The 26912-nt window shown below is 50.1% G+C and overlaps 2 long non-coding RNA genes across 2 annotated transcripts; one reads left to right on the forward strand and one right to left on the reverse strand.

Moving 5' to 3' along the window:
* The first annotated feature begins 568 nt into the window (after positions 1-568).
* Positions 569-21702, forward strand: LOC113603273 (uncharacterized). Its single transcript, XR_008289294.1, has 3 exons — positions 569-973; positions 4809-4903; positions 21289-21702. It is a non-coding gene; the product is annotated as an uncharacterized LOC113603273 (long non-coding RNA).
* LOC128311186 (uncharacterized) lies at positions 13622-26547 on the reverse strand. Its single transcript, XR_008289295.1, has 3 exons — positions 26369-26547; positions 14391-14476; positions 13622-13774 (listed from the first exon to the last, which is right to left on the reverse strand). It is a non-coding gene; the product is annotated as an uncharacterized LOC128311186 (long non-coding RNA).
* Between the last annotated feature and the right edge of the window lie 365 nt (positions 26548-26912).

Here is a 26912-nt window from a genome sequence, read left to right on the forward strand (position 1 = left end):
CCCGTCCAAGCCCGGGGGCCGCCCGGGGCGCCGCTCCGCATGCTCCGCGCCCGCCCGCCGCTCCCTCGCTTGTTTCTCGCTCGCTCTCCCTCCCGTCTAGCTCGCTCGCTGCTTTTTTAATAATATTATTCTAAGCGGGCATGAGGCGCGGCGGCCCGCGCCCTGATTGGTCTGGTTATCTGACCCGGGGCCTGCCCGCGCCAGACAATAGTCGGAGTCAAATTATTCGCCATGGAGACGCTGTCAGTCACTGGTAACCCGAGCCCCGGCGGGTCGGGCGGCTCCCCCCGACCGGCTCCGCTGACAGATCGCCCGGCTCCGCGCAAAGCGGAGGGCGGCCCGAGACGGGATCGGGAGGCGCTCCAAGAACCTGGGAGGCGGAGAGGACCGGGCAGAGGCCGGCGGCGGTGGTGATTGACGGGGCGGACGCCCAAAGAGCTAGGGAGGGGACCGACGCGGGGTGGGGGGGGGGGGCGGAGGGCGGAGTGGAGACGCGCTGAGAAGAAAAGGGGAGGAACCGGGTGGGGAGGGAAGAGGGGAGAGCAGAAGGCGGGGGACTGTTTAAGAGGGTGCCGGGAGGAAGGGGAGGAAGGGGGTGGAGGGTACCTCGAGGGGGAAGAAATTTTGAGCAGCTTTCACGAGGCCCTACCGGCTACCCTACCCCCACTCCGGGTCTTCAGCGTCCTCCCGGGGCCGCAGTGTTGGGGATAGATTCTGCCCAGGATCGGGCCAGTAGGATGGGAGAGTTTGGACGTGCTTGGGCGCCTCTCAAAGATTTGGCTTTTCCTGCGGACAGCGCCCCGCCCCCATCCTAGGAACTCCGGACCTGGGCGGTCTTCGAGGGAAAGGGGGAGGGAGTAGGAGACAGAAGTGGAGAAGATTTGGCAGTGGCCGCAGGCGGACGCCTGAGAATCAACTTCTTGGAGGATCCCGCCTTCCCACTCTCTCTCCTAACCCAGCCGGCTGCCCCGAGGTCGGTACCGCCCCAGCTCGGCGCTCTCTGCTCTTCTCCAGGCGGGGACTCACACTTAACCCCACGGGTCCCACGGCCCCACGGGAAGCGCCAGGCACTATCATGGGGCCTCTACGGAAATTGACCCCTATCTGCAGCTCGGGCAGTCGGCCCACGGGGAGGCGAGGGCAAGGAGTCTAGGCCGATGGTGGCGCTAACCCCGTGGGTGGTCGGGGAAGACGGAGTGGGAGTAAGACCCACCCCTTCTCCGGCCTCTGAGCTCAGACTCGGCTCCGGGCACTTCCAGCCTGGGAACAAGATCACTGAGCTCCGGAATAAGGGTGATAAAAGGGGGATCCTGTTTTTTTGTGTGTGTGCGTCTTTGCAAGGGCGCGTGTGGGAACACGTGGTGCTGGTTCTCTGGGAGGAGGGCAGGGGGAGTAGATGGAGGATCTGGGGGCAGAAGGGGGGCGGTGTTACTGCTGTTCCTACGGTTTTGAAAAAGCCCGGGGCTTAGCTTCTTCCCGGACTGGTCCTTTCCACTTCCGTTTCCCTTCTTTGCTCTGAGCTGTTGGAGGCTGGAGTCAACCCTGCTCCCAGTTCCAGGACCCAAGCCAGTACCGAGCCTGGGCTCTGCCCTCAGCTTGGAACTGTGGAACTGGTGTCTAGGCCACATCTCTTTTCCTTCCCACCCTTTTACATTTTCTCTGCAGTTTGTGTTAGGAGCACCGGATGGGAGACGGTAGAACCCTGGGTTCAAGTTTTTGCTTTGCTTGGTGTCTATGAGAAAAGCTTGTGTTTATTTCTGTAAGTGTTCATTTCCTTAGCAAGATTTCCAAAAGTTTCCTCCTGCTCTAGTATTCTAGAAATCTTCCGGGGGAGTTGCAGACATGAAAAAGTGGAACCCTGGGGGGACTCGCCCTAAGTCCTGTTTTTGGACGCCTCTCCCGCCTCCTCCTGTGTGTGTTGAGACCGGGGCTGTCAAAGTAGGTTCCAAGCCAGTGCCAGGGACAGTTCCCTGCAGAAATCCAGGTGGCATCTTCAGAAGCCGTGTCTGTTGTCTGGGAGGGGGCCTGCTGCATCCAGGCCACCCTATGCAGAGTCCTGCGTGCTGCCACACAAGGTTCATGCAAGAGTCGGTCTTAGAGGACTCTGGGAGACATGGGGGAAATATTTACCCCTGGCCTCACTAACGTTCAGAGTCTACCTTGCTGACCCCCAAGAATGGGCAACCTACTCTTTCTAAGACCTCATCTTCAGCCACAAGGATAATGACAGCAGGCTGGTCCCAGCTCTCACCATGGCCATCCTACCTCTTGGCAAGGACAGGCTGGGGCTGTGGGGGAGCACCATGGTCTGGGGCCAGTGAGTGGGACTGGACAGTAAGTTCCTGGTGTAAGGCTTTGGACCAGTTTATGGTCTGCTCTACCTCACCTTCTCCCACTCTTAGATGGGGCTTGCGTGATCTTTCACATCGCCGCTGATTCTGAGCTGGGGGCGGGTCTGAGAATCCTAACTTTGAAAAAGCGGGTAACCTTAGCATCCTCAGCCGCAGCTTCCACTATGAATGTCCCCCTCCCTGGACTCTTGGAGCTTCAAGACTGAACTTTCTCCAGGACTGGGTCCTGCCGTGTTCAGCTAAGGCAGATTTTCTGGAACTTCAGACTCACTGTTCTTTCCAGCTTTGCCCTCTTTGGGGCCCCTGGCTGCCAAACCCAAGAGTACCCGTGCCAAGAGAACAGATGCTGACCTGGATAATATCATGGGTGCCATGTGAAAAGCCATCACAGAGCAAGCACAGAAAACCTGGAACACCATCACCCAATGTATGGGTGTGTGTCCATGCCACCAACTCTCCCCTTCCTCCCATGTTTGCAGAAACCCAGTTCTCACAGGTCTGAGCTAGAACCTCTTGCCGGCAGGGACAGCTGAGGGCCTGCCCTAAAAGGGTTCCAAGCTTAGTTGGGCTCTCTTCACAATCTGAAGCCCCTTCTTGTCCAGCCCCCTCCCTGGAAGGCTTTGCCACAGGACAGAGCACGGGGGAGCTGACTGGGGGAGGATTTGCCAGCCTGACCTTAAGGCAATCCTAGCCCCCGGTGCCAGTGCTCAAAGCAGCTGCTGGAGAAGCCTTGGGTCTAACCTATCCCAATCTACCCAATCCCATATTCTTTCTTTCCCTGAGACATGCTGGGGAGGCCTGCATTTGCCATCTCTTCAAGCACAAATAGGAGAAGCTCCATGGCTGGGAAGGAGAAAACTTTAGCAGACACGTGGAAATTTGGGACTCACTGAAATGTCTCCTTTGACCTCCAAAGTGTGCTGGCAGTCCCTTGGGATGGGACTTTCTGGAAGGCAGCAGCACAGGTGGATGGGTGTGCTCCAATGAGCTCACTCTGACAGAATGCCTTTGCCCCTGACTCTTGGTCAGGGACAGTCTGGGGCCTTTATGTCTGGAGTTGGGCTGGAAGCTCCCCAGCACAAAGCCCTCGGGCCCCCACAGATGACCCAGCCCAGGGCCAGTACATTACCCACTAGCAGAACTTTTGGGAAAGGGAGAAAGCAGCCGCACCAACCCCCAAAGGGCTTCTCTGACTTTGGGTTGAGGCCAGTTTGGAAAGAAGAGGGTGATCTAAGGAGCAGCTGCTTGTAGGCTATTTCCACCAGCAGAAGAGGGGACGGTGCGGGGGTGGGGGGGCTCTATGCCAAACCAGAAGACCAGAAGCTTTTTTTTTTTTTTTTTTAATATCTTTATTTATTTATTTATTTTTCCAGGCTTTAAAGGCTGCAGGAATCCCCTGGGCAGAGTTTGGCCCTGGCCCTGCCGCCTCAGGCCCTCCCCGCAGCTCGCACCGGGTTGGGTTCTGGGGCGTCGCCGCCCCGGGGTGGCTGGGGGACTGTAGCGGGCGTCCGCAATCCCAGAGCCCGCTGTTCCCGCAGCAAACTCGCTGAGGGACCCGGCCTCCGGCTCGGGCCTCGGAGGCCAGTTTCGTTGAAAGCGGGCTAGCGGAGCAGGGCTGGTGTGCGCTGAGACTCTGGGCGCCTCCCCGCCGCCGCAGCCTCCGGGCCCTTCGCCCCCTCAGGCTGCGTGGCTGCCTCGCGGACCCGAGGGGGTATTGGCAAAACCCAGCACCCCATGGCGGTCTGTGTTGCCCAGCGTTTGGGGGCAGTCAAGGCGCAGGCATTCCGCTCACGTGAATCTCCATTTCAGAAAGTGGCCCCCACGGCGCCCCCAGCCCCGGGCAAGGTTTCGGGCACTGGGCTCCCGGCCGCAGCCCTCCCGTAACGACGCGACTCCGGGCGTCGCCGGCGCCGCACATGCCTGCACGGTCACAGGCCCCCAAAGGCCGGAGTAGTACCGTCCTTCTCTGGGGCTTTTGCTCAGGACCCACGGGGCAGTCTAGAGGGCCCTCCGGAGACAACGGGTTGGAGGTCGCACAGGCTCACAGGGGCTCTTGTTCAAACGAAAAGAGCGAGAACTAGGGCTCGGGGCCGGTTTGGAGGTCGGTAAACCGGTGACTCGGCCCGAGGAGGTGCCGGGACCGAGCGGGGACCAAGCGGGACCCGAGGCGGGTACCCACGCCAGGGGCGCTGCCCGCGGTCCGACGACGCCCGGCCTGGCTCGCGGCCTTCTGTCCCCGCCCGCGGTCACGGCTCAGTGCTGGGGTCCCTTCCTGCTCGCGCCACGCTCCCTCCCGGGCTGGCAGGGGACGCCGGGCCCCTTTGCCTGGGGAGAGGTTGGGGCGCGGGCACGGCGGGCCGGGCATCCGGGGGAGGCGGCCAGACTCTCGGCTTTGGGTTCAGGAAGCCGCCTGAATCCGCCGCCCGGTTTTTCTTTTTGGTATTTTTCTTTTCGTAGGAGCCTCAGAGGTCCTTTTCGTCCCTAAACGCGCCTTCGGCAGGGTCTGCCCGCGAGCGCCCCCAAGCGGCAGGTCTCAGAGTCCAGGTCGTTGGGTGAGTCGCAGTTCCCCCCAGGCCTCTAGTGGACCAGCCAGAGGGCGCCGGGAAGGCCCGCTGGTTCCTCCCTACCCACTTCCCCCAGCACTAACCGGACGTTTGCGCTGCCAGAGAGGCCACTAGAAGTGGGGCGCGCTCCCTCGGAGGCGCACTAGGTTGCCATGGTCTGATCACACCATCCCTGGGGCACAGACACCAGCATTTCACCCTCTTATCCCGTCGCCCCCTCCCGGAGAATCTGGATCTGCCTTGCACACCGTGGGCGCCCGGGGAATGTTTGTATGGACGGCAGAATGACCAGTGGGATTTGACTGACAGCAGCAACTGCCAAGTACCAGGCCAATAGAAAAATGGCCCCTTTCCTCCCCCTCTCTCCCGTTCTTCCCTCCTAGCTCTCTTCGTCGTAGGGGAAGTCTCAGCGTTGTGTCGGCTTCCTCCAACCAGAAGCACTGGGTGTTGGAGTCCCCTTAGGGCTGCATAGAAGCTGCAGACTGAACGCGCTGCTCTTAGAAATTCTGAGTGTATCTGACTGCCTATGGCGTTACCAGGTTCCCTTGGGTTGCAGGAAAGAAAGTTTTCAACGCAGAGTTAGTCTAATTTTTCTGGGGCTGCTGTCTTTAGTTGCATTTCCTTAGTTACTTTACAAAAATCCTCTGTAGGCAACGTGTAGATCAGGTTTCCTATAAGAAGTGACTTTTTTTTTTTCCTTCTTCTTCTTTCCATTACCTGTGAGAAATTCTATCCGGGAGTAGGGATTCCTGGCTTGGCACTACTCTCTCCTGCAGTATCTATTTTTATTAGCATTAATTACAATGCATCAGTCCCGCTCATCAGTGATAGCCCCTCCCCCTGGCTGGTGCCTGCTCTTGGCTCTCCTGATTTGGGTAGCACCTGAGCAAGAGGGCACTCTCACCCAGCCATTGAAAGCAGTCACACAGGGTTTTCCATCAAGTTCTGCATTTCTTGAAAGGGAACCTGAAAAAAGTCAGATTGTTCTTAACTTGGAAATCCAATACTTTATTTTGTTGTCTCTGTGAATTAAGGCTAAAATCCAGGGGCTGTTTCTTATAGAAGCATGTGTGCTAATTAATTTATGCACAGTGCTGTGCAAATGCTCTACTAAAGTAGGTAGAAACAAGATACAGCCCTGCTGGGGAGGGCACATAGCTTAGGACAACCTGTGCGCGAGGCTGCTGCAGAGGGACCAGGTCAATGTCAGCCTCAAATAGATGTCCTCTGGTAGCACTGTGGCATTCGGGTTTGTGATGACAGGTGTGGTGGGGCCCTTGGCAGTTGCCGTCTCTGTTCCAATCGTTCTAGTATAGTTGCGCTGTTAGTAAATGCTTACATTTGGGGAAAGTAGGGTGAGTAGGGCAGTGGGCACGGCCTTTGTCATCAGACAGGCCTGAGCCCTTGATCCAGACCCACCACCTCAGTAAATTACTCAGTCTTGGAGCCTATTTTGCTCATTTGTAAAATGAGAATAATGACCCGGTGCTTGGCACACAATAAGCATTCAACAAATTCTTGTTGAATTGAATACAGTTGCATTTGGGATTAGGGATAAAGGTAATGCAACCTCTGGTTCCCAATAACCCTATAAAATGGGTATTATCAGCATTTACAGAGGAGGAGACAGGCTCAGAGGTTAAGCAACTTGACCAATGCAGCCATGCAGCTGGTAAAAAAAAGCCTCTGAAGTTTCAGTCCTTGATGCCAAAACCCATACTATAAACCATAAGCCTTACTGCCCTTAGTTCCTCTATAATAGCAAGATAATAGGATAATAATAATAGGAAGAATTTGCTGAATGGCTATTATATGCTGGGCACCGTGATATCTCACATAATCTCATGATTCTTCCATGCACGAGGCCCACCTACAGCTCCATTTTACAGGTGGTGACCCTGAGGCTCTGAGAGGTTAAGTACAAGTCCAGCAGCTATGGAAAACCTGAGTTCTTTCCTCCCGCCATTTGGCTTTGACCCACTTCACTGGGGCAGCTTTACCAGTAAGCTCTCCCCACCTACCCCCAGTCCTTTCCACTCCAAGTTCCGCTCCCTGGGCACTTCCAGCTCCCAGTGGTTGAGAGTTCATTGCAGGTGTCAGGAAGACGGCTCTAGGTTCTAGGAAAAGCCATCTCTGCCCTCCTGAGGTTTCAACCACCGGGCCCTGGGGCTCGTGACCTTCAGTCTATGTGAGCCCCTGCCGGGCAGGAGCCCACTGCGACCAGGACAGGCCGTACAGCAGCCGTGGTCCCAAGCTGGTAAAGTCTGGATGGATTCATGGCCCCATTATGCCTGGGGTGAACTTAGGGGGACTCAGAGAATTAAAATATCTTAGTCAAGGTACTTTGAGGTGCAAATCACAGAAATCCACTCGGACTAATAGAATAAACAAAAGAATAAATTTATTGTAAGGATTCAGGGGTAGCACATGGATTCAAGGGCGGGGAACCCCATTGTCCTTAACAGGGATGGAACCAGAAACTGGACAGTAGTTAGAAATCAAAGCTTTTCCTCCCTCCCGATGGCAGAGTCATCTCTCCTCCGCTCCCATCTGAGCATGCTTGTTTTCTCTCTGAAGAGAAGCTTTCCCTGTTGCTACTCCTTTTAATACTTCCCTCGTTTTTCATTGAGTCCCTCGTTCAGCCACTCGGGAGGCACTCTGAAATCTCTGCCCCCCCCCCCAACCCGTTCAGAATTCAGGGGATAGAGGGAGGGAGAGGGAAAGGACAGGAGGAGAGGAAGAGGAAGACAGAGGGATAGGGGGGGGTGGAGAATCTTAGGCTCATCTTTGGTCAGGTGATTCCCACTCCAGTCGGTGATGTTGCGTGGGGGAGGGCGGGGAGGGACTGTATGGCCCAGTGCCTGATCTGCAGAGACTGTGCGTCCAGACATGGAAGAATGAGGTGATGGGTGGGCTACTATTCTAGTCTTCTATGGAATGTGGAGGTTTGGTGCCCGGCACATAAAAGGGACTAAACAAATATTGTTTCCTTTCTCCCCACTCCCCAGTGTGATGCCTTTTCTAACCCTTCTATCAAGAATCAGCCAGAGCCACCAATTTAGAGCACAGATATGATTGTGCCACTCCGTGTTTACATTCCTCTAATGGCACCTGTTAACCTCAGGATGAAATTTAGACGCTTTAGCATGGTTTCTGAGGTCCTTTGTCATCGGACTTTGCGCATATATCCAGATGCCCATCGCTTCCTCAAGGCTTCAGCCATCCTGAGTGATCTCCATGGGCTCTTCCACTCCGGTCATACATATCTATCACCACTTACTTATTCCTTTATGGGAGAAGCCTACGTCCCTGCCTCATTGGCCCTGGACTTGGCCACATGACAGGGTCGACTAATAAATGCGAGTGGATGAACAGAAGCTTTTAGAGACATTGTACGTTGCCACCAGGACTCTTTCTTCTTTTGCTCTCATACCCCCAGACAGGTGTCACTCCAGCTTGTGTTACAGGATGAAAGAGAAGATGGAGCGGAGCCCCAGCTCAAAGCACAGCTGGCCTGCAGCCTGCATTTAATATGAGCGAGAAATAATGTGCATGGCTGTAAACCTCTGAGATTTGGGGGTTGTTTGTCACTGCAGCAAAGCTGAGGGGTATCTTTCCCTCCTGCGGATCTTTGTATGTGCTGTTGCCTCTCCCTGGAAACCTCTCCCTGATTCCCAAACCCCTTATTTTTCAGGACTCAGATGAGATGTTACTTTCTCTGGAAAACTTTCCTGACACTCTTCCTCCCCCAGGTTGGGGCTGCGGCCCTGTTCCAGTCCCCACGTCACCTTCCTATACTCATTCCCACCATTACACCATCTCATGGTACCATAACCCCTTGATTTCTTTTTTTTTTTTTTAATTTTTATTTGGATTCAAGTTAGTTAACATACAGTGTAGTATTGGCTTTAGGAGTAGAATCCAGTGATTCCTCACCTACATATAACACCCAGTGCTCATCCCAACAAGTGCCTTCCTTAATGCCCATCCCCCGTTTAGCTCATGCCCCCACGCACCCACCACCCCCTCCAGCAACCCTCAGTTTGTCCCCTATATTGAAGAGTTTCTTATGGTTTGCCTCCCTCTCTGTTTTTATCTTATTTTATTTTTCCTTCCCTTCCCCTATGTTCATCTGTTTTGTTTCTTAAATTCCACATGAGAGAAATTATATGGTATTTGTCTTTCTCTGACTGACTTATTTCACTTAGCCTAATACACTCTAGTTTCATCCACGTGGTCGCAAATGGCAAGATTTTATTCTTTTTCGTCACCGGATGGTATTCCATTGTATATACATAACGCATCTTCTTAATCCGTTCATCAGTCATTGGATATTTGGGATCTTTTCGTACTTTGGCTATTGTTGATAGTGCTGCTATAAACATTGGGGTGTCTACGTCCCTTCGAAACAGCATACCTGTATCCCTTGGATAAATACCTAGTAGTGCAATTGTGGGTCGTAGGGTAGTTCTATTTTTAATTTTTTGAGGAACCTCCATACTGTTTTCCAGAGTGGCTCACCAGTTTGCATTCCCACCAGCATTGCAAAAGGGATCCTCTCTCTCTGCATCCTCTCCAAAATCTGTTGTTGCCTGAGTTGTTAATGTCAGCCATTCTGGCAGGTGTGAGGTGGTATCTCATTGTGGTTTTGATTTGTATCTCCCTGATGATGAGGGATGTTGAGCATTTTTTCATGTGTCGGTTGGCCATCTGGATGTCTTCTTTGGAAAAGTGGCTATTCATGTCTTTTGCCCATTTCTTCACTGGATTATTTGTTTTTGAGGTGTTGAGTCTGAGAAGTTTTTTATAGATTTTGGATACTAGCCATGTAAAAGATAGGTCGTTTGCAAATATCTTCTCCCATCCCATTAGTTGCCTTTTAGTTTTGCTGATTGTTTCCTTCACTGTACAGAAGCTTTTTATCTTGATGAGGTCCCAATAGTTCATTTTTGCTTTTGTGTCCCTTGCCTCTGGAGACATGTCTAGTAAGAAGTTGCTGTGGCTGAGGTCAAAGAGGTTGCTGCCTGTGTTTTCCTCTAGGATTTTGATGGTTTCCTGTCTCACGTTTAGGTCTTTCATCCATTTTGATTTTGTGTGTGTGTGTGTGTGTGTGTGTGTGTGTGTGTGTGTGTGTGTGTATGGTGTAAGAAAGTAGTCCAGATTCATTCTTCTGCATGTCTCTGTCCAATTTTCTCAATACCATTTGCTGAAGAGGCTGTCTTTTTTTCCGTTGGATGTTTTTTCCAGCTTTGTCAAAGATTAGTTGGCCATACATTTGTGGGTCCATTTGTGGGTTCTCTATACTGTTGCATTGATCTATGTGTCTGTTTTTGTGCCAGTACCATGCTGCCTGATGATTACAGCTTTCTAATACAGCTTGAAGTCCAGAATTGTGAAACCTCGAGCTTTGGTTTTCTTTTTCAGTATTACCCTGGCTAGTTGGAGTCTTTTCTGGTTCCATACAAATTTTAGAATTGTTTGTTCTAGCTCTGTGAAGAATGCTGGTGCTATTTTGGTAGGGATTGCACTGAATCTGTAGATTACTTTGGGTAGTATCGACATTTTAACAATATTTGTTCTTCCAATCCATAAGCATGGAATATTCTTCCATTTCTTTGTGTCTTCAATTTCTTTCATTAGCGATCTATAGTTTTCAACATAGAGATCTTTTACCTTTTTGGTTAGGTTTATTCCTGGGTATCTCATGGTTTTTGGTGCAATTGTAAATGGTATCGATTCCTTGATTTCTTTTTCTGTTGCTTCATTATTGGTGTATTGAAATGCAACAGATTTCTGCGTGTTGATTTTATATCTTGCGACTCTGCTGAATTCATGTTTCAGTTCTAGCCATTTTTTGGTGGAGTTTTTTTTTTGGTTTTCCACGTAGAGTATCGTGTCATCGGTGAACAGTGAAAGTTTGACTTTTTCCTTGCCAATTTGTATGGATTGTATTTCTTTTTGTTGTCTGATTGCTGAGACTAGGACTCCTAGTACTATGTTGAACAACAGAGGTGAGAGTGGATATCTCTGTAGTGTTCCTGACCTTAGGAGAAAAACTGTTTTTCCTCATTGAGGATGATATTAGCTGTGGGTCTTTCATATATGGCCTTTGTGATGTTGAAGTATGTTCCTTCTATCCCTGCTTTCTTGATAACCCCTTTATATCTTACCTATCAGTCTGTGAGCTCCTTGAAAGCAGGGACTGGGTCCTCTGGTTCGGTTAGCAGATGGTAAGTTCTCAAAAAAATACTTGTTGAAAAGGGATGATGGCAGTAGTATGAGTAATTTACCTTTGTGTGGCAGATTTGATTTTCTAAAGAATGCGACAGCAATATCTCAATCCCATGTACCCTTCTTTTACTGTGTCTTTGATAATCTTCTTGTTGAGGGGTGTGTGTGTGTGTGTGTGTGCGTGTGTGTGTATGTGTGTGTATGAAGAGGGTGATGGTCTATGTTTATTCCCCTTAAATCTGTAATAGGCTTGTAATAATGGCAGAAATGATGTCATATGACTTCTGAGGCCAGGTCGGGAAAGGCAATACAGCTTTTGCCCTATTATCTTGGGACACTAGCTCTTGGAACAAGCCACCAAGCTGTAAGGAAGCCCTGTTGAGAGGCCCCTGTGGAAAAGAGCTGAGTCCTCCCCCACTGCCCTGCCCCAGATCTGGCTAAGCTCCAAGCAGCAACCAGCACTCATTTGCCAACATGCCAGTGCGCCATCTTGAAAGTGGATCTTCCAACTCTAGTCAAATTGTCCCGGATGATACACAAGGAGCAGAGATGAGCCATCCCTGCCAAGCCCTGTCCCAGTTGCAGATTCATGAGTAAAATAAATGATTGCTGTTGTTTTAAGCCACTAAGTTTTGGAGTGACTGCTACACAGCAATTGATAATTGATCATTTGGCTTTCCTCTTAGCAATCCAATTTTCTCTTGGATCTGAATACCTGTCCTAAACCCCAGCCTCCCTGCCTTGGCCCTTAATATCTGCGTTCTCACCTTAAGGGGGGCAGGCAGACACTGTGCCCACATCCACAGCCACTGGCTGGAGTAACTCTGATAGATCTTAGCTTCTGGAACTCTGAGCTGCCCTCTATCTGGCTTTGGATAGTACTTTCCCCAATTCCTGCCACCCCCTAGACTAGAGCTCCTCGGTTCACATACTCGTGGGGAATCCACCCTAAGTGCCCCAGTCCCCACTGTACCTCAGACATTGCCTACATGCTGTCCACCATGGGCCACAACCCAGCTGGGACAATTCCCCACCCTTAAGGGAGCTGCATTCCTTTCCCTGGTCCATGCCATGGTGGCTCAAGGCTTCCTTGGGACTGCCTAAATTAGGACAATATTTCATTCTTCTTCTGCAAATGGGTTCATATGAACAGCTGCCTCATGAGGTTATTGTGAAGGCTAAATGTAACTCTATCCATGAACCATTTGGTAAACTCTCAGTGTTGTTACAAGTTTGTTCAGCCAGAATTAATGCTGCCTAAGAGGAGCTTGCAAAATGGACGTAAGGGCTATAGTTGCAAACGAATCTTTCTGAGTCATCCTCTCCTCCACTTCTGCCACACCCCTCCCTTTTTAATATCTAGCCTATCATGTACAGCATCCCAAAGACCCTTCACCCTGTCCCAGCAGGTGGCTGGAAATAAATGCTGGATCCCCCATGGGAGCCGGCATGATCTGGGTTTTTGAAAGTGCTCTTCTGAGCTTCTGACCACATAGGACTCACTATTTTAGAGTCCATAAGCTGAATTTGCTCCACCTTTAATCCATGTTGGCCAAAGTCAATATCCAGACCCTGGGAGTATTTGAAAACCCAGACATCATGGGGTGTTGCCCATCACACACATACCCCACGCCCCACATACAGACATATGTACACATCCAGGGAAGAAATCACATACTATTGAGTATATATTCCCAGCCATACCGGGCACATTGATCCAGCATTGACCCCGGAAGTTCAGGTTCTTCTCTGAGTGGGTCTGCGATGAGCTATGAACACAATCATCTCCACCTATGGCTGTGAGACTCAAGCCTCCTCTTCCCTCATACTTCTGGCATTTGATAAATACTTACAGAGGCCTATGAGGACACTTGATTCTCAGCAGATTGCACTACCAGCAAACACATTCCTCCTCAAAGGACGTGCACTCACTACATAGGGCATACAATAAAAATATATCGTTTTCAGCAATAAGTTAGCACTGAAGAGTGAACAAAAATAGTCTAACATGGATGCAAGGTGTGATACGGGTGGGTAAGGGTTCCTTGTCTTAAGCTGAGACTGTCGCAAAGAGGAGGAGGGCTGGAGCCAGAGCCGGGACGAGGGCAGACCCGGGGAAAAGGCACCATGAAGAGACTAGCACAGATGAAGAACAGATTCAGACCATGAAATCCATGAGCATTTCATAAAATGAGATTTCCTCATGGGGAAGTCTTAAATTAAGCCCACAAGATTATTGAGTGATCCATTTTGGAGTCTTAGAAAGACTTTAATTTAGGGTCTTGTTCCAAGGGTATGTGGAGACACACACACACACACACGGAAACAAACAGGAATGTATACACACACACATATAAATAAATGTGTATATAGGCAAATACCTGTCCCCACACATACACATGAGGATACACACAAAGACCTGTGTACTTATATTCATAGGGAATGATGAATACACACATTTGTACTCACATGAGAAAATTACTCCTGAAGTCATGGGGGCCATTTCACCCTCAATGGGTTGGTGAATATACCTCTGGGTCATCCCAAGCCTGTTCTCCCCACGAGTTTAGTCATAACTTTGGGGGTTTGGGGGAAGGAGACTCATCTGGTAAGGGGTAGAAGCTAAAACTAAGAAAATGTAAATACATTCAATTACTGAGCTTTTCTCCTTCTGAATAACAGGTGTGCTCCTCATTGGGAAAATTTGGATGCTCAACGTGTTACAGATTTTGTGGCTATTTGGGATGTGGCTGGGGATAGGGCCGTTCTTAAGGAATCTGTAGTTTCTACTAGATTTTTTTTCCAGCTCGTATTTAATCTGAGACATCGACAATACTGACGATGCCCACCAGCAATTCAACTCAATTCGATCTCATCCCATTCTGGTCAATGAAACAAATACACTTATTTTCCCAAAGTATCAGTCTAAGGTGTATTTAAGGCACTTCTACCCTATGTCTGACTCTGTGCCAGGCTCTGTTGGGGGAAGGAGAGAGGAGGACACCATTCTGTCATCTAGGAGTTAATGGGCTAGTTGGGCAACAGAACCAAGCTGTGTGAAGCTATAGAAAAGAAAACAAAACGGGGCACATAGGTTGAGAGGGAGGAAATATTGTGTGTCTGGGGGGCAAGGAAGCCTCCTTTGAAAAGGTGGTCTTGATGTGGGGTTTGTACAACAGGGAGAATTAGGATAGAGGGCAAGACATCAGCGAGACCGAATGAAGTCTGGCTGAGCCTTCCTTACCTGCCTTAGCTGTGCTTGGGAAGGCCTCCGAGGCTTTGTGTTCAGGATCTCTCCCTCCAGCTCCCCCAGGTGAGACAGTGAGATTTCTGGGAAAAGCCAAAATATGTAGGAATATTCAGAATCCACCAATGCCCATTGATTCCAGCCCCCTCTGGTGACAGCCACGGGTGGCAAATGCAGTCTTATTGCAGACAAGGGACTGGTATTTGCAGAGTAGTCTGAAAACCCTGCTAATCTGAAGAGTAGTGATTCCTACCTACAGGGCTCTGAGATCCCATTGGAAATGGTGAGGAAAGTCCTCTTCCCAATAAAATGCTCATCTGTATGGCATTCTACTGCAGGAACTCACAAACGCCAGCCCCCAGCCCTGCACCCCCCACCCCTGGGTCTGTGGTGTGGGCAGCTGGAAGGCAGCTGGGGCACGGCCAAACGCTGGAGGCCTGGTGCTTCCCTGGAGTTTCTAGCACCCTTCTGGGGTCATGGACTGAGCCTTTCTCCCGGTTCTTGATTTCAAACCCCATGTAGGGCTCTGTGCTGACGGTGCAGAGTCCGCTTGGAATTCTCTCTCTCTTCCTCTGCCCCTCTCCCACTCTCTCTCTCAAAATAAGCAAATACACTTTAAATAATTAACCAGTTGAGTAATTTCTCCCTTCCAACCCTTGCCCATCCTTGAACATGGAAATGGCCCAGAATCCCACAGGTGCCTTGCTCCAGCAGGAGCTCAAAAACAGGTTTTTGTTCATTTGTAAATAACAGCTGTCCTTCATTGCATGTTTACTACTGAGCAAGGGGCTTTAGAATCAGGATCTCACTGATTTCCCCGACAACTCCCCAGTGTGGATACTATTATTAGGCCCATCTTATAGACGGTAAAGTGGGTACTCCGTGGTGCACAGAGGTTGAATGACTAAAGTGGCAGAGGAAGGAGTTGAATTGAGGTCTGCTGGCAAAGTCTGAGCCTGTAACCACTATCCTGTCTTGCTCCTCTGAGCAATATGACTGTTCAGTTAATGTTGAGTACATCGGGCACGATTTGGCAGGGGCAAAGCGGGGCAGGGGGTCCTGAAGACTGCCCAGGTGCCAGGCGGGCTAATAGGCGCTTGTGCGACCGAGCGCTGCTCCCAAGCCGGGACCCTCCGCCCCCTCCGGACCGGCCCTGGGGGGCAACCTGAGCTGGGATGCGAGGACAAGCCCGTGCAACAACACCTCACCGGTGTTTTATTTCAGCCATGGCGGGGGCAGGAGTGAAACCGCCTCACTGAAATAATTGGCTCATTCTCAAACGGAGATTCATTTCCGACTGCCCCTTCCCGCGTCTCCCAGGCTGGCTGGTGTCAGAGGGAGGATATTTTCATAAGGATGAACTGTTCTTGAACGTTTCCTGCCACTGCACAGGTCTCCCATTAGCAGGCGCAGGGTCTGTTATCTAACACCTCCCTCTGCTTTCAAATATATATTCATGAAAATAAAGCCCCTCTATGAAAAGCCCCGAACTTTCAAGAGTGAGCTGGACAGGGACGCGGGCATAGTGTGTTATCCATGCCTCGCCCACGGTGGGAGCTGAGAAGTATTTGATTCAATTCAGCACATGCTTTCTTCAGTGTCTCCAAGTGAGCTCGGTCCTAAGTCTGGGATAGGAGGACGTCAGGCTTTTGCCTATGAGGCCACCTTTAAGTAGTCAGTCACTGACAGTGCTGCCTAAGGAGTCCAGTGGACAGCAGTCAAATTATCCGTGAACTTGGATGGGAAAAAAATTTCATCTTTATCGTCACCAACCCCTAACTGGAATCTAGTTGCTTTTTTAAGCATGTAGGCTTTGGGGTGCCTGGGTGGCTCAGTCAGCTAAGAGTCAGACTTCGGCTCAGGTCACGATCTCCGTGTTGGTGGGTTCGAGCCCCACATCGGGGGCTATGTGCTGACAGCTCAGAGCCTGGAGCCTGCTTCGGATTCTGTCTTCCTCTCTCTCTGCACCTCCCCCCTCACACTGTGTCCCTCTGTCTCTTGAAAATAAATGAAATGTTAAAAAAAAAAAAAAAAGAATGTAGGCTTTAACCATAGCAGTGTTGGGCAGTATCTATGGCATTCCCCACCAGCAGAAAACACAGGTATTTTCGTATCACGTTAAAGTTGAGGCAGACACGTTGAAATGCTTATGCTCACCACTACTTGGAAATTACAGTACCAATCAGACCTGCTGCTAGATCTTACAACTTAACATGTTAATCAAGAAGTGCATGTGTTACTATATCCGTTTAAAAAATTATTTTTGTAACTTGGGGCACTTGGGTGGCTCAGTCGGTGAAGCCTCGGACTCTTGATCTTGGCTCAGGTCGTGATCTCACGGTTCGTGAGATCGAGCCCCGTGTTCGGTATTGTACTGACAGCACACAGCCTGCCTGGGATTCTCTCTCCCTCTCTCTCTGCCCCTCCCCCGCTTGTGCTCGGGTGTGAGCGTGCTCGTTCTCTCTCTTTCTCTCAAAATAAATAAACTTAAAAAATTATTCTTGTAACTTTATTTCAACATAATTTGTTTTCTTTGCAATCATATTTTATGCATTAGAAAAAAATTTTTTTTTAATTTTTTTTTAACGTTTATTTATTTTTGAGACAGAGAGAGACAGAGCATGAACGGGGGAGGGGCAGAGAGAGAGGGAGACACAGAATCAGAAGCAGGCTCCAGGCTCCGAGCCATCAGCCCAGAGCCCGACGTGGGGCTTGAACTCACGGACCGTAAGATCGTGACCTGAGCTGAAGTCGGACGCTTAACCGACTGAGCCACCCAGATGCCCCTGCATTAGAAAATATTATTCTGAGAAGGGGTGCCTAGGCAGATTCACCAGATGCCAAAGGCAACGAAAACTGGTTAAGGACCCCCATGAAATCGCTGTGTATTTAGGGGTTCTTCCTCCAGTGCAGAGTTGCGGCTGTTTTGAATAAGAGTTAACTCTTCATCTTTCACCTGGTCAGAGGAACCCCCAGCCAGGCATCAGGGGGAAAGAGGAACAACCTGGGGAGCCCTCGGAGGTTTTGGTATGTTTAGATCTCAACTTTTCCATCTATGAAATGGGATGACTGAGCCCATCAATAGGAGGTGCTGTTTCCCCATTCCTGGCTGGTTAGGAGTCTGGCAGAACAGTGCATGCCTCAGGTGCTGGGATCTGACACGGCTGGGGGCTGGGCCTGGCATGGTGGCTTCGCAAAGTCAGCTGGACCCTCTGTGCTTCCTGCGTGCCAGGATGAAGACAGGTTTTTTTCATTTGAGATCCAAGATGCTGAGTCACTGGCCAGCTCAGAAGAGTAGTTCTTGTTGTAAAACAGCCCAAGAGGCCCCTCCCCTAACCCTGCCCAGCATGGTAGGCCTCAACCCAACTCTGATTTCGAGGAGAAGCCTCCAGGAAAGCACCGCAGGGGTAGAGGGAAGGGGGCTGCGTGAAACAGGTTCTAGGAGGAAAGCCCAGGTTTCAGACTTTCCTAGGGACTTGCCCTGGGCTCTCCTTCCATTTACTTTGTCCAGAGCGGGTGTTATTCCTAAAGTCTCTTATTGATCATCTCTTGTGTGGCCAGCCACATGCTCCACTCTGTGGGGACTCTGAGGGGGAAGACAGCTGCTGCCCTTGGTGACCTGACAATTTAGCCGGGGGCTGGGGAAGACAAGGCCAGCTCACCAGATGTAGCACACCTCCCAGAAGAGCTCAGGCGTGTGGCACAGGTAGGGCAGGAGAGGCCTGGAGTGAGCAGAGGTGCTAAATAGAGGGGAAGGGATTTGGCCAAGAAGCAGAGGGCAGGGGGGAAGGCCATTCTGGGAAGCAGTGTCTGCTCCAGGCCAGGAGCAGGTGGGGTTTTCATCAGTGGTGGTGAGGGGGCTCTGTGATGACATCAGCCAGGACGGAGGTGAAAGGCAAGTATTGGAGCGCTGGCTATGGGAAATAGGGTATTGATTATAGAGGACTGGGTGACCCTTGAAGTTGTTTTGAGCCAGAGAGGTGTTTCTGGTTGGGCTGCACGCTTGCAGGGAGGGGCTGGACTCCAGGCGCCAACTTACCCCTACATTATTGCTCTCCTAGCTTTCTAAATGTGGCAGCCATGCATCCATCCATCCATCCATCCATCCATGCATCCATCCATCCATCCATCCAACCATCTGCTTGTTCCCTTATCCTCTCTGCCTACCTCCTCACCTCCTCCAGTGTAAGCTCCCTCACTAGGCTTGAGGCTGTGCTCTCTGCTGTTTTTCTGGTTTCTAGCATAGTTCTGGGTACATAGTGGGCCCTCAGTAAGTATTTTTGAACATATTCCTCCCCTGAGCATTCATTTAGCCATTTACACTTGCTCAGGATGCTTCCTCTGGAATATTGAGTCCATTTGTCCCTCCTCATCTCCAGAGCCGCATCCGGTTATTTGGAGTCCACAGTGTCCCCTCACCGTTCCAACAGAGTCTCTGAGAGTCCCTTTCCCCTTTAGTGTAGCCACGTGACTTGACATGCAAGAAGGGAGACTGGGTGCTGGTCCCAGATCTGCAAAGACAAGGTACATGGCCTTAAGCACTGTCATTCTCTGTGCTTCCTTGGCGGAGTGATGGCAAGCGTGGACAAGGAGAGCTTCGAGAATTCCTTATACTCTGATGGGCTGTGGTTCTCTAACCTTAACTCGTCTCAAGTGAGGAGGCAGGTGTGGGGCACGTGAAACCATGTTAACAACTGCTTAAATTCAATCAGAGGGACGTTTCCCCGGAGTTAGTGATTTAACTATATTTCTCAGCAACACAGGGCTTTTCTAGCTGAGCAGCTAACCATTCCTTAGCCCTAGGAAACGATTCTCTTCTGATAGTCCTTTTATGAATGCATGACCCCCCCCCCCCATAATTGGGAGGATCCAGGAGTGCCCAGAAAGGGCCTTAATCGCTCTGAGATTGCGTTACATTCCTGATTAAGTCACTTAATAAATGACCACATCAAGTAGCCTGAAGGAAGGCATTTCCGGAGAGGACCTAAATCACTTTTAATTTTCAGGGCCGTGTGTTTTCCTTTTGCAGCCTGGAGCTGCTGTGCCCTGCCTGCCATCTGAGAAACATTTCTTTAAGGTGTCAAAAGGATGTGTCATGCATTTGGAATGAGGGCTAAATTAAAAGGCCACACAACACATAGTTGGGGAACTAGTGAGATATTCCGGGCTGTTTCCAGGATAAACTACCCATTTGGCAGTCTTTTCTTGAGCAGAAACAATGCATAGTGGGACGCTTGCCTGACATTTACACCCCACAGGCACATACATGCACACACAGACACACATGCACAAGCACTCACACATGCAGTCGTGAAGGGACGTGTAGGGTCCCCTGAATTGGACATACCGATTAGCCACGTGGATTTTGTTGCTACAGAAAGTGGGAGGATTGGTGACAGGTAACTTAGTACCTCTAGTTGTACTGAGAACGGCCCTGGGACTCTTATCTCTTTGCCTTTTGAGAGAGAGGCCCAAGCTCTGTGACGGGCTCCCATAACATGTTCTATTTCTTCATTTGGAGGTGAGAGGAAACGTCAAGTGATTTCATCCAAGTGTCTCCATTTTAAGTTGAGGAAACCAGTGCCCAGAGAAGGCCGGTTACTTGCCCAAAGACGCACAGCTCGAGAAAGCCAGAGCCAGTCCATGTCCTGGTGTCATGTGCTAGGTCAGGGCCACCGTCACCCCTTCCCCTCTGTCCCCAATTCTCCTCTCCCTCATGCTGATGTTATCCCACCTCAGATAAGCCACAGGGCAGGTAATTGAGAGCAGACCGCCTTGGCTACTGATTTTACCCCAGGGACAAAACAAGCGCTTGCTGCCAGCTGAGAAGTCCCAGCTGCTTCCAGCATGTTCTGAAGCTGCGGGCTCTGGAGAAGCCTTGCTTCTCCTTCATTTGGCCATTAAGAGACCATTTCCAGGACCTGCCGGGAACCATCGGATATTTTGCAGTTCGCATTTCTGCTCTTTATCTAGCCTTGAGGGATTTTTGCATTTCATTAAAAAATGTCACCGTTTTTTCCAATTTAGTGCTCACTGGGTGGGATAGTCCAAGGCCAGCCCTTCCAAGACAAATGAAGGTGAAAGGGCCAAACCTAGCTCAGCCACCGGCCCAGGAATGAGCAAACTTCCGGGAAGAGAGAAAACCACCAAACTCTGCTGGGTTCTTTCCCAGACTCAGTAACATGTTCTGTCAACCCTTTCCTGGCCCTGTGGAGCTAAGGGGCCATCTGGGATAAATGGACCGGAAGTTGGCCTTCAGAAAGCCTGGCCCGGGAGAAGGCAAGGCGATTTTCCAGAAAACAAGACCCAAACAAAACAGTTTCTGGGCACCCGCTGCCACCAGGCGTTGGGCCGGAAGCTTTCTCATTGGGTATTTTAGTGAAACCTTTTTCAGATCCGAGGGCTCCTGGCCTGGGATTTACATCAGGCTGAGCTCTGGAATGTGGTGATCACTCATTCTTCCCTTGAAGATCCATCACTCTCTCTCTGCGATACCTTCCAAGCCTTGCCCACGGAGAAACTGAGGCTCAGGGAGGCTGCTGGGCAGCGGAGCTCTAGAGCGCTGAGAAGTGATTCCCCTGCTCCCACGGTGCGGGATTTAGCAAACAAAAAGACAAAATGCCCAGTTAAATTTGAATTTCAGATAAATAATAAATACTTTTTGGTGTGAAGACGTCCCATGCAATATTTGGGATATACCAAAAAAAAAAAAAAAAAAGATTCATGGTTTCCTGGAAATTCATATTTAACTGGGTGATCTGTCCTCATTGTCTTTTATCCTAATCTATAGGGCTTTGGGTAAATTCTTCGTTTCCCTAAAGGTGCCTGCTACAGGGGGAAAAATGTCTGCAAGTTACTGATTTAAGGTTAGCCCGTTTGTTTGATTATTTTCCAGGAAAACCCAGGAGGAAAGTGATTGTCCCACCTCCCCACGGATCCACTGATGAGAGTCGAGAGTGAAGTTCACCTGGGGCGCCTGGGTGGCTCAGTGGGTTAAGCGTCCGACTTCAGCTCAGGTCATGATCTTGTGGTCTGTGAGTTCAAGCCCCACGTCTGGCTCCGTGCTGACAGCTCGGAGCCTGGAGCCTGTTTTGGATTCTGTGTCTCCCTCTCTCTCTGCCCCTCCCCCACTCATGCTCTGCCTCTCTCTCCTTGTCAAAAATAAATAAACATTAAAAAAATTAAAAAAAAAAAAAGACTGAAGTTCACCTATGTCAGGTCTTTGCTCCAATGTTACTTCCTCAAAGAGATGGTCCCGGATCACTTGTTAAAAACGGCATACTCCTGGGGCTCCTGGATGGCTCAGTAGGTTGAGTCCAACTTCGGCTGAGGTCATGATCTCACGGTTCGAGCCCCACGTTGGGATCTGTGCTGATGGCTCAGAGCCTGGAGACTGCTTCAGATTCTGTCTCTCTCTCTCTCTCTCTCCCCTGCTCGAGCTCTGTCTCTCAAAAATTAATAAATGTGAAAAAAAATTTAAAAAGGAAAGGCACACCTCCCATCCCTGGGGATCTTCTCCGTTTTATTTTTCTCCATATTCTCTGCTTTATTTACTTGTTTCTTTTATGGCCTCTGCCAGACTACTACTAGAATGTAAGCTCCGTGATGGTGGGGTTCGTATTTGTTTTGCTCACCTCTATAACCTCAGTGTCTAGAAAAGTGCCTGGCACTTGGTCGACTCTCACTAGCTTTTGTTGAATAGATGGACAAAAGCATCCGGGGCTCATGGCTTTCAGTCAGAAGCTCTTCTCCCTGCAGCCTTCTTTGCTGCCCCACAGCCTCCTCGGAGCCAGGGGATTTACGCAACAGCTGCCTTTGGGGGACCGCTTGAGAATCAATGGTAAGGGTGGGTTCAGGGTGGGTTCCGGGAGTTTTGACCTTAAATCCTACCACTCTTGCCATCCTGCTGGGTTCGGCAGCTGCTGGTGTCAGGCAGGAGAGCCAGTGGACAGACTCCCAGGAGGGGGAGAATAGTGTGACTAGTGTGCAGAGGGGGCTTTCTTTGCGACAATGAGAACTTAGTCGACCACAGTTGCTTTCTCCTAATGGCGATGCCTTCTGCTGAGAGTATAGAGGCCAAGGGGTCCTAGAAAGAGATGTTGAACTGGATTAATCTGGTGTGGCAGAGCACCTCCCTCCTCTCTGCTGCTCACCACTCACTGAGGGTCCGTGGGGAAAGGCCCTTCCCAACTCTTGCTTTCGAGTCTGCTGGCCTGGCAACCTCACAGGGGGAGGGCTGATCCCTGCCCCCAGGCTCCTTGTCTGGATCCCCACCTACCCCATGAGACCTCACTGGGCACTGAACCTCTATGAGAGATCATTTCCCAGACAAATTCACGGTCATGTGGGGTGACTGGGTCAGGGGAAAAAGCCCGCCCCATTACTGGAGACATATCAAAGCCCCAGTCCAAGGGGCTAAATGTCTTCTTTTTAGAAAAAAGAATGTCAAACACCTCTGTTGAGTCTTCGGCTTTGTAAAAAACAATAAAATAGATTCTGAAGGAGGTAATAAAGGAAAACAAAAGTATATATAACTGGGGAGCACAAGGGACCTTGGAGTTCCTCTAATCAGCCCCATTTCCTGATGAAGAATCAAAGGCTGGGAGGCTGGGCTGGGCCAAGTTCATTTAGAGACTTGGGGAGATTTGGTGGGGGGTGGGCCTGAGCTGGGCAGGTTCTCTTCCCTGTATCTTGCCACCTGCACACATCTAGAAGTTAATGTTTTTGGACGACTCTGCAGATGGGTCTCAAGGAGTCAGGTCTATCGTTTGGGGGGTTCAACTGCCCATGGGGGGCTTAGGAGCTGCGAAACAGGGAATCTCTAGTGTTTCTGGAGAAGGTTTCTCAGACAGGAATGAAAGCGAGCCTTGTCACAAAGGTAGCTGTGGGCTGGGGGATTTACTTGCTCTTTTGCCATGACCTTGGACAGAGCTAGTAAATGGATCGAGACCCTCGACTCTCAGAGCCTCCGTCCTTTACCTTGGCGGGTGTGAGGCCTTAGGTGAGTTCCCAGCATGTGTGAGGGAGCATGGGGCTGGGGAGCTGGCATCTCACCCTATCACACTGGGGGAGAGGTCACAGAGGGCCACCCGGAAGGACATCCACAGATGGGACATCCACATCCGCAGGGGCGGAGACAGGACTGAGCTTGCCCAGGTTTCTATAGCTAGAGATTCCCACCTCCCTCTCCTCGCCTCCCCTCCTGGGCTCAACGAACCCAAAGCATCTCTTTTTTACTGAGTTCTACCACAGGCCATAGTGCTGAGCATGTTGCCTAGATATCAGTTCATGTACAATTCCAGCAGCAATATGAGATTGATACCATTTCTTTTCAGGTAATAAATGAGGCAACATAGACTCAGAGAGATCGAGTCTCTTGCCCAGAGTCACACAGCTAGGAAGCAACAGAGGAAGAGTGAAAAACCTTTACACGTTCAGCTTCTGCGGGAAGGGCTTCACCGCGGGGGCAGGCCAGAGAATGCCACTGGTGTTTTTTTCCTCAGCTGCTTAAGGACCCAGCTGGGCCTTTGTACAAGCATTCCCAAATTCTAGCGTCATTGGCTTACCATGAAAACAGATGCCCCCTCAGATTTGCAGCCAGGGGTCCTGATTTATTTTGTTAATGATTATATTTATCAGTAGCTGTATTAACATGTTCTCTGAGTGTCCAGATTGCAAAGTTTATAAAGAATTATTTTCTTAATTGAAACATGTCAGGAGATTACAGGTGCGAGTCGGTTAATTATCTTTACTTTCCAAATGAAAATTGACCTTAATTGTGAAATTTTGATCGACATATTTTATGCATTACGTGAAACCCCCATCTTTGACATGAAGAGCTAGGGAGGCAGGTCTGCGGTTACATAATTGTTTTTAATGTAAGTGAATCAGTTAATTAATACTTGCAAAAAACCCAAGGTTTTTCAGGAAACTTACAATTACCATCAATTTAAGCGTACAGCTACATTAATATGGTGACAAGTCCAATAATAAAACTTAAGTGATTGCAGGCAAGTGCTGAGCAGATGTGTGAATAAGCATGCAGACCGTGGGTTGAGTGTCAGACCATATTGGAAAAGTGAAGCAGTCAGAGACCTCCACTCCTGGGTCCCAGCCTCCAGTGCCGAGTCTTACTCCCCAACCTCAGCCCCCCAGCACTTAACCTCCAGCTGCAGCCCGGTCCCCAGCCTCCAGCCTCCAGCTCAGGCTTCAGCCCCAGTCTCTTTTGCATGATTGTCTCCCGGACCCTGAAATAGGCCACAGACAGATCTATTCTCTTTATGTTCCTCAATATACAGCATGCACATTTGGCGCTGAGCTTCTCATTTTATTTATTTCCTAGTTATCTAAGAGAGTTGTTTCTCAGCACCAAGAAAGTGGGCACCTCTCACACGGGTTAGAGTTCAAAATGGTCAGAGGGATCCAAGGAGCCCCCTGGAGCAGAGAAGACCACTGGGCCCTCCCCCTCCTCCTTTTTTTTTTTTTTTTTTAATTTATTTATTTACCAGACAGAGAGGGAGAGAGAGGATCCCAAGCAGGCTCTGCACTGTCTGTGCAAAGCCTGATGCGTGGCTTGATCTCATGAACTGTGAGATCATGACCTGAGTGGAAATCAAGAGTCAGACACTCAACTGAACTGAGCCACCCGGGTGCCCCACCTCCCCCTCCTTCTTGACCTTGCTGCCACCTGCCCTAGATTCTCCATTAATATATCACCTGCCAGGTGCAGACAGAATGACACTTGCTGAGGCAGCTGGGATGCCTTTGACTCTGCTGTTTTCCAGTCAGCTGCATAGGGTTATGCAAGCTCACTTACCCTTCCTGGGCCTTAGTTTTTCTATCTGTCCAACGGGAAATTGAGGCAATTTTAAAACACTCCTGTCATTGAGAAGCGAGGGTCTATGTGCCTTTGCCTTGAATCTGGGCCAACCTTAGTGACTCACTTGTGACCAGTAGAATGCAGTAGAAAGTGACCTTGCATGACCTTGGAGACTAGATCAGAAAAGTCCACACCATTTCCTTAGTTCTTCTGGGACACTCACGTTTGGAGCCCTGGGCCACCGTGTAAGAAGTCTAACTACCCTGAGGCTGCCATGTCATGAAGAAGCCCAGGTCACATGGAGAGGGCACGTGGGGGGTGTTCTAACCGACAGCCTCAGTGGAATCTCAGCTGGCAGCCAGCACCAGCCACCAGATGATTTTAGCCTCCGGCTGAGGCCCCAGGCATCATGTGGCTGAGTCAGGAGTACATTATTTTCATTTCCTAATTTGCAGACTTGTTGGGATGAGCAAATGAAATAATATACAAAAAAAAAAAAAAAAAGGCCTCTGAAAGGCTGTATAAAGGGAGCTATTGGGGCACCTGGGTGGCTCAGTTGGTTAAGTGCCGATTTCAGCTCAGGTCGTGATCTCATGGTTCATGAGTTCGAGCCCTGCGTCGGGCTCTCTGTGGTCAGCACAGAGTCTGCTTTGGATCCTCTCTGCCCTTCTATGCTCCTCCCTCTTGCTCTCAAAAATAAACAAACATTTAAAAGAAAAATAAAAAAAAGAGAGCTATTATTTTTGTGGTTATTTTTATTATGGTGTTCAGTCCTACACTAGATTATACAGAGACAATATGAAAATGGAGAAAATAAGGTCTCTTCTCTCAAAGGGTCTATTCAAATGGGCAGAGAGAAGACCAAGAAATAGATAAGAACAATAAATAATATAGAACAGGGCTAAATAGTAAGATGTAAGGTACAGATTAGATGGTCTAGGTGTTTATAGGAGGCAGGACAGTGGTGGGGGGGCAAGGAGCAGAAGGGCCAAGAAAGGCTTCTTGGAGGATGGGGACCTCCCTTGAAGGATGAGGAAGGTTTGGGTTGCTGGAGAGGAGGGAGGATACATTAGGCGTGGGGGCACCAACTGAGCAAATGCACTGACAAGGTCGCCTTATAAAGGTGATAGAGAGACTGGGGGCAGAGGGAACCTACCCGGTAAGGGTGGATGGGGTCAGACAGGTCTACCTCACGGGGGCCCAAATGCCTGCCAGCAGTCAGGTTAGATTTCTGTGTTTGCTGACTCCCTATGTGTAGGAAGATTTCATGGTCCCTCTCGGTCACCTTTTCTGATACCATCATTGACTTTCTTGGCTCACGATGACCCTCTCTCTGTAGGAACTTCTTGTCCTACCCCTTCCTGGCATCCCTGTGCCTGCTCCTGCCCCTGGCCTGTGGGCAAAAGCTGATTGGTCCAGGATGTACACCTGACCGAGTGGGGATCTCAGACTTCTATTTCTAGAGGTTTCGAAGCTTTGAACCACTGAAGATGAGAGTTGGCACCAAGTGCTGTGGACAGAAGGGCCACCGACCCTGCTCAGGCCGCCAGCTGCCCTGCTTCCTCCCTGCCTGGGGGTGCAGCTCTCCACTGGATTCTGAGAGCCTTCTAGAGATCTTCCAGTAAAGGCTAAGCCCTCTCCTTACTCCTGTATTTATTTGTTTACTTCTTTATTTAGCCAGCCACTGTTTGTGTCTGGTA

This window comes from Acinonyx jubatus, chromosome A3 (genome assembly GCF_027475565.1).
Source record: "Acinonyx jubatus isolate Ajub_Pintada_27869175 chromosome A3, VMU_Ajub_asm_v1.0, whole genome shotgun sequence".
Lineage (NCBI taxonomy): Eukaryota > Metazoa > Chordata > Mammalia > Carnivora > Felidae > Acinonyx > Acinonyx jubatus.